The sequence below is a fragment of the Doryrhamphus excisus genome, chromosome 6, assembly GCF_030265055.1.
Source record: "Doryrhamphus excisus isolate RoL2022-K1 chromosome 6, RoL_Dexc_1.0, whole genome shotgun sequence".
In the NCBI taxonomy this organism is placed as follows: Eukaryota; Metazoa; Chordata; class Actinopteri; order Syngnathiformes; family Syngnathidae; genus Doryrhamphus; species Doryrhamphus excisus.
Genome location: NC_080471.1, coordinates 3,438,252 through 3,449,038, shown reverse-complemented (window position 1 = coordinate 3,449,038; position 10,787 = coordinate 3,438,252).

Here is a 10,787-nt window from a genome sequence, read left to right as displayed (position 1 = left end):
TTGTGGCAGCCAGGAATGCGGCTATTGTTTGTTGAAAATGTCCCGTTTGCTGATATTGAGCACCTGTAGACTTCATAAACGTCATCGTGTTGTTTGCTTTCAGTTTGGGGGCGAAGGTCAAGGGATTGGCATTTAGAAGCTGCAGCAGGCCTGACCTGCCAAAACCTGGCATTGCCTCCGTTTCAACACGACATGCTCACCGAAGCATGTTGTTTTTAAGCTGTGCTGCTTAGTCCACATGGATATTATTGGATATTATTGGATATTATTGGATATTATTGGATAGTATTGGATATTATTGGATATTATTGGATATTATTGGATAGTATTGGATATTATTGGATATTATTGGATATTATTGGATAGTATTGGATATTATTGGATATTATTGGATAGTATTGGATAGTATTGGATATTATTGGATATTATTGGATATTATTGGATATTATTGGATAGTATTGGATATTATTGGATATTATTGGATAGTATTGGATAGTATTGGATATTATTGGATATTATTGGATATTATTGGATATTATTGGATAGTATTGGATATTATTGGATAGTATTGGATATTATTGGATATTATTGGATAGTATTGGATATTATTGGATATTATTGGATAGTATTGGATAGTATTGGATATTATTGGATATTATTGGATATTATTGGATATTATTGGATAGTATTGGATATTATTGGATAGTATTGGATATTATTGGATATTATTGGATATTATTGGATATTATTGGATATTATTGGATATTATTGGATATTATTGGATAGTATTGGATATTATTGGATAGTATTGGATATTATTGGATATTATTGGATAGTATTGGATATTATTGGATATTATTGGATATTATTGGATATTATTGGATATTATTGGATAGTATTGGATATTATTGGATATTATTGGATAGTATTGGATAGTATTGGATATTATTGGATATTATTGGATATTATTGGATATCATTGGATATTATTGGATATCATTGGATATTATTGGATATTATTGGATATTATTGGATATTATTGGATATTATTGGATATCATTGGATAGTATTGGATAGTATTGGATATTATTGGATATTATTGGATAGTATTGGATATTATTGGATATTATTGGATATTATTGGATATCATTGGATATTATTGGATAGTATTGGATATTATTGGATATTATTGGATATTATTGGATATCATTGGATATTATTGGATAGTATTGGATAGTATTGGATATTATTGGATATTATTGGATAGTATTGGATATTATTGGATAGTATTGGATATTATTGGATATTATTGGATAGTATTGGATATTATTGGATAGTATTGGATAGTATTGGATATTATTGGATATTATTGGATATTATTGGATAGTATTGGATATTATTGGATATTATTGGATAGTATTGGATATTATTGGATATTATTGGATAGTATTGGATATTATTGGATAGTATTGGATATTATTGGATAGTATTGGATATTATTGGATATTATTGGATAGTATTGGATATTATTGGATATTATTGGATATTATTGGATATTATTGGATATTATTGGATAGTATTGGATATTATTGGATATCATTGGATAGTATTGGATATTATTGGATAGTATTGGATAGTATTGGATAGTATTGGATATTATTGGATATTATTGGATATTATTGGATATTATTGGATATTATTGGATAGTATTGGATAGTATTGGATAGTATTGGATATTATTGGATATTATTGGATATTATTGGATGTACAGTACAGTGGATCTCAGCCCATTCAGTGTTCACGTTGTTGTTATGTTGTGTCGTCAAACCTTTGTTACAAACCTTGCACAAGTGAACACAAGTTCATACGTGATCATAAGTCATTAAAGATCATGTAGACGTGGCCTTGGAGATACACCTGCATCATCTCCATTCTAGCCAAGATGATGCAGATGCCTGCTGAGCAGCCTAGACACGTATCACTGAGGGGGATGAAGTGGGGTTGTGAGATTAGCATCACAACCAGCCTAAAGGCTAGCCCGGGATGGCCATTGCATCTGTTCTCATCTATCTCTATCTTTCATTATCATTCATTATATTGCTTTATTAATACGTGTGTTAGGCTTAGCGTGTCAAAAATAGGCATTGTGCAGGTCCAAGGCTTTTTGTGGGAAACCTCTGTTTGGTTTTTCATTGAATTTTGGACTTTTGGCCTTTGGAAGTCAACAAACAAGGTGAAGACTTTGTGAAAGTCCATCTTTAGCCAAACGAAGCCAAGCCTTAAGGTCATATGTATGGACAATATTTTTTACATGCTGTTTTTGGCCTTGCATCCTCCCACAAGTGTAGGTTTTTGTTCCTTTTGGAAATCTCTGACCGGGGTGAAGATGCTAACAGAAGTTTCCATTAACGGGGCAATTTTTTGGTGCGCAATTAACGTGCGCTCCTCCTGTTTGACCTTCGACCCACACCGTAGTTTGATTGAAGCACGGTAACTCTGTAGCCACAAGCTGGAACAAATCAAATACTGATGGGAAATGGAGAAAGAAAAGAGTATTTAGATCAGACTGCACTTCCGGAATAACAAACAAAAAATAGACTGTGTACATATATTTATACTGTTATTCTGTATATTTTGAATTTTTTCATTCTTTTTAATAGATGTGTCTGCACCTACTATACCAAAACAAATTCCTAGTATGTGTTTGATCATACCTGGCAATGAACCATTTTCTGATTCTGATTGGTAAAGTTAGCTTCAAAGCCCTGGCAGATGGCTCTTGTAGCAAGACCAAAGTTATTTGTATATATATATATATATATCTGTATTGTATGCTGTCGCTGTGTTGGACTTATCCCAGAGAGGTCTCACTCGCTCCCATTTTGTATTTTCTGAACGTTTGTGGGAGAGTTTAAGAGCTATTATGCTAATAATACAGAAAAATATTAACACAAAAGTATGTGTGCTGACTGAATTCTTTTAAATAACGACCCTTGTTCCGAAATAAATATCCTTTTACATAAAGTTTGATGTAATTATCGTTGTAGTTGCACAATGAATTGTTTACCACAGAGGTTTTCCCAACTTATTATAGATAAAAATGTATTTCTATCTGCAATTAAAGGTGTTAACATGGACAAAATGTGATTAATCGTGATCAAAAATTTTAATCGATTGACAGACCTAATTTTTATATTATGATTCATGGTGCTAGATGTGTGCTGCAGGACTGGACTTTTAAGGTGAGCAAATGTTGGCAATTTGGATCAAATAGAAATGAAAAAGGCAAGGGAATGTACAAGGATTTTGTGTATGGAAAAAGTATGGAAGTGTAATACAATCATATAGAACCCAACCGTGAATATTGTGTATCGTTGCTCCGCTAATATGGACATTGAAAAATGTTGTGTTACTTTGTGTTTTGCCTTTCCTTCACATACCAACGGAAGTTTTTGTCTTTTTTGAAAAACTCCAAGCAGACTTTCCCAGCTGACTTTGAGCGAGAGGCGGGGTCCACCCTGGACGGGTCGCCAATCCATCACAGAGCACCTATAGACAAACAACATTTAACCATTTACAGTCACTTATCTTGACAAGTTGAATATGAAGCTTAGTTAAAAGTGTTATTGATAAACGATGGAGCCTATCAGCACATGTCCAAGTGTGACTCGGCACCTCCTTAGCGTGTATTTAAAAAGTACAGCTGACCAATCAGCCGCATATCAGCTCCACAGTCACCTGATACCGTATACAGTATGTGGAACCACTTGATCTTCTGACCGGTCCAAACCCAACCATAAGACCCAGCTCTCCAAGACTTCGCAATAAAGCACTTTGTCCCGTTTGCAAGAAAAATGAATCCCGTTTAAGTGTAAGTCCAGAGATTGTGTTGTCATAACGTCATAACATTGTGCGAGGTATGTTGCCCAAAGGTTACGTATACAACCAGGACATTCCCCGTGATGGTGTGCAGCAGCTCAGCGTGTCGTCACGTTCCCCGCCGGTCCCTCTTCTGGTGGATGAATGAACAGTGATGGAGGTCGGCCACTTCAATGACATGGATGATGCTGTTAAAAGCTTTTTCTGACACACGCTAGAAGAAGTTCAAGCATCAGGAACGCCTGCACAAGTCTGATGCCGTGCTGTTCTCCACTACTACAAATGACACCACTTCTTTGTTTACAATTGTATGTATTATTATATTTACAATTCGCTTTTCCATGAATGTTACATTCATATTTATTCATACATGTGTAGTTAAGCCCAGCCTTTCTGAAAAATGAACAATGAATGATCTTAATTTAGATTTTACATACTTTTCAAGAGAACACTTGTGAAACGTACAGAGGATGAGACACCGTACGGATGTGAGCATATACTCTTAATGCTTATGCTTTTTCCACTTTTCTCAGTGTAGTAACAATGTTTGTGTTCTCGTGATAAACCATGCCAAGGTTTCAGATGATGAGGTTTGTGCATTTGGAAAAGAGCCCTGAAAGAAGTTTGGGATGGCTTATGACGCTCGCTTTCAGAGGGCGTTGCAAAACTGTTCATTTGTGATGTCACAGAGGAGCAGACGTCCTATTGGCCGTGGCTGCAGGTGCGATACCCCCCCAAGCTCTGAATTTGAACTTGTTGCTGAAGCCAGAAGCTTGGGTGGATATTCCCGTGCATCAGTGTCACACACGCTGTTTGTCCGAGGAAGTGGAGAAGTGGATGTCTAGTCGTCCCGCAACAACATGTGATGACCACATCGCCACGACTGATGCTGTGCCAAGATTGTCTGCAGATCGTAAACATAGCGCCCTCACATCTGGCTTTTGAGCGCCACGGTACCAGCGGTGCTTCTGACAAGGTGTGTACGACAATGAGTGCTTCTCCTTGGGTCGGCGAGCTTGGAGGAGCACCAGCGGTGCCAACTCTTTGAGGTCAAACACGGTAAGTCAGGAGTCTCCAGCCAGTAGATCATGAGTCGCTAGTAGCTCCTAAACACTTTTCAATGAGCTCTCCAAAGACTTTATTCCTTTATTATCAACTTTTATTCCCTGGAAATGATAAAGTAACACATTTTAAAAGGCAGTTTTGGCTGGAAGCTGAAATCCAGCTGGAATAGGTGCACATTCTGGAAAATCTAAAATGTTTTCTGTATGGGTTATAAATACTAGTTTTATAGTTATATTTATAGTTTTATAGTTATGTCAAATGAATTCTGGAATTCTGGTCTGGTTGCTTTTTGAGCCATTCAGCATGCATATAGATACAGTATTATACAATATAGCAAGGGTGCTCATTAAGTCGATCGCGATCTACCGGTCGATCGCGGGGGTGGTACTGGTCGATCGCGGCGTGACATTAAAAAAATATCATCCCAGCATCAATGCCGTCACTTGATTGATATACAGGGCAGCCATTCAGATGACAACTGAATGTTGCCCTTCGGGCGACCAATCAAATCAAACAACGTCTCTAAGTGCAGCAGAACTTACGATGTCAGCCTATCATCCATCCCCGTTACTTGATTGACATACAGGACAACCAGTCAGATGACAACTGAATTTTGACCTTTAGGTCACCGCTCATGCGTAAACAACGATGCAAAGTGCTAAGCTAGTCGGCGAATTGCGTCCGATTTTAAGCCCTCGATAAAGTTTATGGTCACTAAAATGAGTGAAGGAGCTGGACCAAGTAAAAAGGCAAAAACTGGACCAAGTAAAAAGGCAAAAACATATCACTTCCATACGGAATGGGAGGTGGACTTTTTTTTCCCACAATGTCTTTTTCGAAGTGCGTTTGCCTGGCTAACCTGGCTATCAGCAGCTACTGTCCGGACTATGCATCCCTGGCTGGTTGAATTCAGTGCAAGTCATCAAAGTAAACTCAGGTAATTACAAAAAATGTTAATAGTTAATTATGTGTGTTTTGCAATATTGGCTCATTTGGTTATGTAAGGTACATCAACATACATTGTACGTACAAATAATCCTCAATACATTTGAAAATAAATAGATGTTTTGCATTTTTGTAGTGGGTAGATCATTTTGACTCGGTCATTTTAAAAGTAGCTCGCATGCTGAAAAAGTGTGAGCACCCCTGCAATATAGTATACAATACAGTATAATACAGTATTCCCTCCATCCATCCAGGCCCACCTTTTGCAGACTCCCCATAATTATCTAGCACAGTCATTCTGCGCAGTGTTAGTGGCAAAAACAACATAAGGTTACTTGAAGTATTTTAAATGTAAGTATTATCTTACCATTACTGACGTTACAAAATACATGTAAATAATGTAAATAATGTAAATAATGGCCTCTGCAGCCAATCCGTCATGTTTCATGATAAAAAGCTATTATAAATACATGCGGTCCAGCATCATATCAGCATATCATGAGACAATACAGTCCTTTCTTTGTTTCTTTTCAACATGACATCCAATAATATGCTCAGCCTGTCAACGCTTGGCAGATGCGGGCTGTTTAAATCTACACAAAATTGCAGATAAAGGCACACTGAAAGATCAAAATAAATGTCCTAAGAAATAGCTTAGGTGTCGTTCAAAGAAACTGGGTGACATGACATGTCTTGGCATCCATTTTCCATCCCCTTTAAAGAATCGTAGAAGCTATAGAAGCTAAACTATTTCCCCTAAAGGACGTATTAAAACTTGAGCCTAAAGCCATTGTACGAGGGGGAATTTCCCATAAATCCCATCGTTTTCATTTTGAAGTGACATGATTTAGCATTTAACTATGCTTTTTTATGGAGGCTTTTTTCTTTAAAAAAAAAAAAAAAAAATCTGCCAGATATGAGTTTCTTTTTTTGGATGCTGCATAAACATTTGAAAAGGTTTCAGTTTACAACCGAGTTAAAAACATGAACGATTCTCTTCTAGATGAGTCGCCCAGTCATAACAATCCCACATGGAATGTTGTCATATGCATGCCAGGCCACTAGTTGGCAATGCCGCCCACTTTGGAAAACCCATCCACTAAACACCACCTCTTATTTCCTCCTTGGTCTTTTTCCAAATCCATCCATCCGTCTATTCATTCATTTTCTACCGCTTATCCTCACAAGGGTTGCGGGCATGCTGGAACCTATCCCAGCTGTCTTCTGGGGTGAGCGGCAGGGTACACCCTGGACTGGTGGCCAGCCAATCACAGGGCACATATAGACAAACAACCATTCACACTCACATTCATACCTATGGACAATTTGGAGTGGCCAATTAACCTAGCATGTTTTTGGAATGTGGGAGGAAACCGGAGTACCCGGAGAAAACCCACGCATGCACGGGGAGAACATGCAAACTCCACACAGAGATGGCCGAGGGTGGAATTGAACTGGGGTCTCCTTGCTGTGAGGCACTTGATCGCTGTGCAGCCTCCATCCATCCTTTTTCTACCGCTGATCCTCACAAGGGTCGCGGGCATGCTGGAACCTATCCCAGCTGTTTCTGGGGTGAGAGGCGGGGTCCACCCTGGACTGGTCCTTCCTTTGAACACATTTTGTGGACATTTAGGTGAGTTTAGAATTTAGTACTCTGACAGTCAATAGAAACTTTGAGACCATATTTTTCAACATCATTTTTATTTTGAAGCCCTACACTGGATTTTCCTCATATGAATTAATGTTTACAAGGCGAGTTATGGCGTGAACTCAAGTGCAGGGATGAGAACCCAAGTGAACATCTGCTCCGCACAGCCTGGGCGGAGCTTGATGCACTGCCTACTTTTTTCTTCCTACTAGACGCATGTACCATTACACCACCAGGAATACACTTGTCGTGTACATGGTCTACCAAAGCAAAGCATATAACTACAACATCAATATTAACGGCTGTGGCTGTGGGCAACCTCCAAAAGTGCCTCCTCCTATATGTCATTTACGGCAGGGGTGTCCAAGGTGCGGCCTGAAACTGTATTTTAATGGAACATTTTAAAAATACTTCTGCAATTAAACAGAAAAACTAAAAAAAAATCAATAAAATTAAAAAAATGGCAGACAAATAGCACTCATTTAATGATAATTGTCAATTTGAGTAGAATAAAGATATGATATTCAGCAAAAAGGTGCTAATCTTTCAGGAAAAACAACAACAATACAGTTGTTATGAGTAAGTTATGAGGTAGACAAAAAGTAAATAAGGTAAAGATTTTTTGAAGTCATGAGAAACAAAAGAAAGAAAAAAAAAACGAGAAAAAATCATTTTCAGTATGCAGCATCCCTGATTTATGGTTCATATATCCCCTGTGAGACAAATAAAAGCAAGTTGTCATATAAATGAAAGAAGTTTTTTAAGCTACAATAATGTCGTGTTTTCTTTGAGGGTGGGGTTTCCTGCACCGTCCCCCCGAGGGAGGGCAAGACTGCTTACAGAAAAAGGAGAAGTGGCAGCACTTTGACTCTTAGCTGCGTTGTGAAAGCAGCTGATGGATTTAACGTCTCCTGTGACGGCTCGGCTCCGTTTGACTGCTTCGCCGCCGCGGTGTAATGGCCGACTTGACCGGCCGCCTTTGACATGCCTCGCTCCTTTTGTCATGAGTGGGCGCTTTACAAGTGTCGGAGGGAAAGAGGAATGTGCTCCTGCAAGTTTTTTTTAAAACCTCTAAGCTCGGGTCCCGGCTTGCATTGAAAGGTCGAGAGGTCAACTTAGGCACTAATCCACTCAAGCTCCTTATGAACCCCTGAAGAACGCACAAAAGCTGAACTTGGAGTCAGAACCCAAGCAAAAACCTCCAAATGACACTTGTTATTTTCCCCAGCGCTGCAACCTCGTTTGCTAACTAAACACGCGCCAGTAGCAACTTTTTCTCCGAGGTCAGCACAGTTCAAGGAGGACTTGAACCGTGACGATGCACTTAAGGGGCGCACAGATGTACTGATAGAAAGGGAAGTTTACGACAACACGGTGGTTAAGTCTCCCGTGTAGACGACATGTGACCAAGCAATGGACTAATACAGCTGGCAAACGAAAAAATGGAAATTCAAATCATTTTAAAAATCACTTTTGTCAGTGCAGTACTGGGTTTACCTTGGGCCTTCAAATGACTAAATACGCCCCCGCTAGTGGCCCCGCCTGCACCCACTGAGACAAAGAGAGTGTATGACCGACAAAAGGGCTCACTCTGATCATGCCGTTGTGCTATGGAGCAGCCAGATAATAATAGAAATAACTCACTTCCTGTCTGCTTGGAGGCGGGAGATGAGGAAAACAGACACACGCACCAGGAAATATAGAAGCCAGCAACCTTTTATTGTGTTTTTATTGTGTGATGAATTCATCAATTTTTCATTGTCTCAGGCCGACTTATCCATATTATTCATATGAATTCATATTGATGCATTTTCTTCTCTAGTTAGAAATAAGCAAAGAATAATTCCTTCTTGAAGCCAAAGTTGTTTGCTGATTAATCTGGCAGACATCAGGTGCTTGTGGGGATTTTTGCATGATTTCTTTTCCCACCATGATCTCACTTTACATATTCTCAAACATATTCATTTCTCCCAAGAAATCAAGAAATAGAAGAATTCCTTGGACTAATCAAGCTGCAGGATGGGAGCCATGTTGGTCCAGAAGTACGTATGTGTGTTTGTGTGTCTGCAAGGTTTCTGTGCAACCGCTTGGGTTGGCTGTGAAGGTCGGTGAAGGTCAACACAAAGCATTCCACATAAGCTTCCTTATCCAAATGGGGCAAATTCCACGATGTAATGAATGATACCAATAATAGATATCAGCGCACAAACAAGCCGAGACAATGTCAGATTCACACAGGATATCCGTCAATGAGGAAAGCCTGTGAATCAATAGGAAACAACACAGCATGAGCCAGAGTGTCCCTGAAGGCAACACGCTTTTCAACCAGGTGCCTTCCTTGTGTTCCTGTTTACTGACCGTCTGCTTCGGGTCCCTCAAGTCAACAACTTCCTGTCCGCCACGCTGCTCCTGCTTGTGGCCTTGAAGGGAAACCAACTCAAACTGGAAACTGAGCTCATCGGAGTTTTGGCTATTTGTGGAGTTTTATTATTTCAATTGTAAGTAAAACAATCACGTACTTCAAGGTTGATAGTTAAAAATGCTCGCCGCTATGCCATTCATTTTCAATGGAACCAGCGCTACAGGGCCTTCATGGGGGGGGGGGTCACCGTCCAGGCAAGCGACACACAAAATTTGTGCGTGTGAAACTTAGTGCTAGTGTGTGTCATGCGACGCGTGTCTTGGGATCTTGGGACGTGATCCAAAAAACGACTATACTATACTATACTATACTATACTATACTATACTACACTATATTATACTATACTATACTATACTATGCTATACTATACCAGCAGTTGTAGAAATCCTCCCCCTGAGGACTCTAAGTGGGTTTGGAATAGAGGATAAGGGAATCTTAAAGAACCAAATTATAGAATGAGAACCAGATTGTTTATTCCTGACAACAATACCTAATACAGACGTCCGGGCTTATCTGCAGTCCCTGTATACCTACAAGTAAGCGGGTCTTATTACAGCACAGCTGCAAGAATAAAAGCACCCTTCCTTTCCCTGCCCGGTCTTTTATACACTCGAGGCTGGAGTCCTGAGGCTGGAGTCCTGGACCAGCCTGGACCAGTCCTGGATCAGCTTTCGTCACTGCCCTTGCTTGAACCGCTTCTTTAATGAGTGTTTCTGCTTTCGTTTGTTCGCAGGGCATCAAGGCGTCTTGAACATTCTGCTTTTCCTTTGTTGCAAAGCAAGCTGTCATATGCGTACTCGATGTTTCCACCTTGACTGTCAGTTGTCA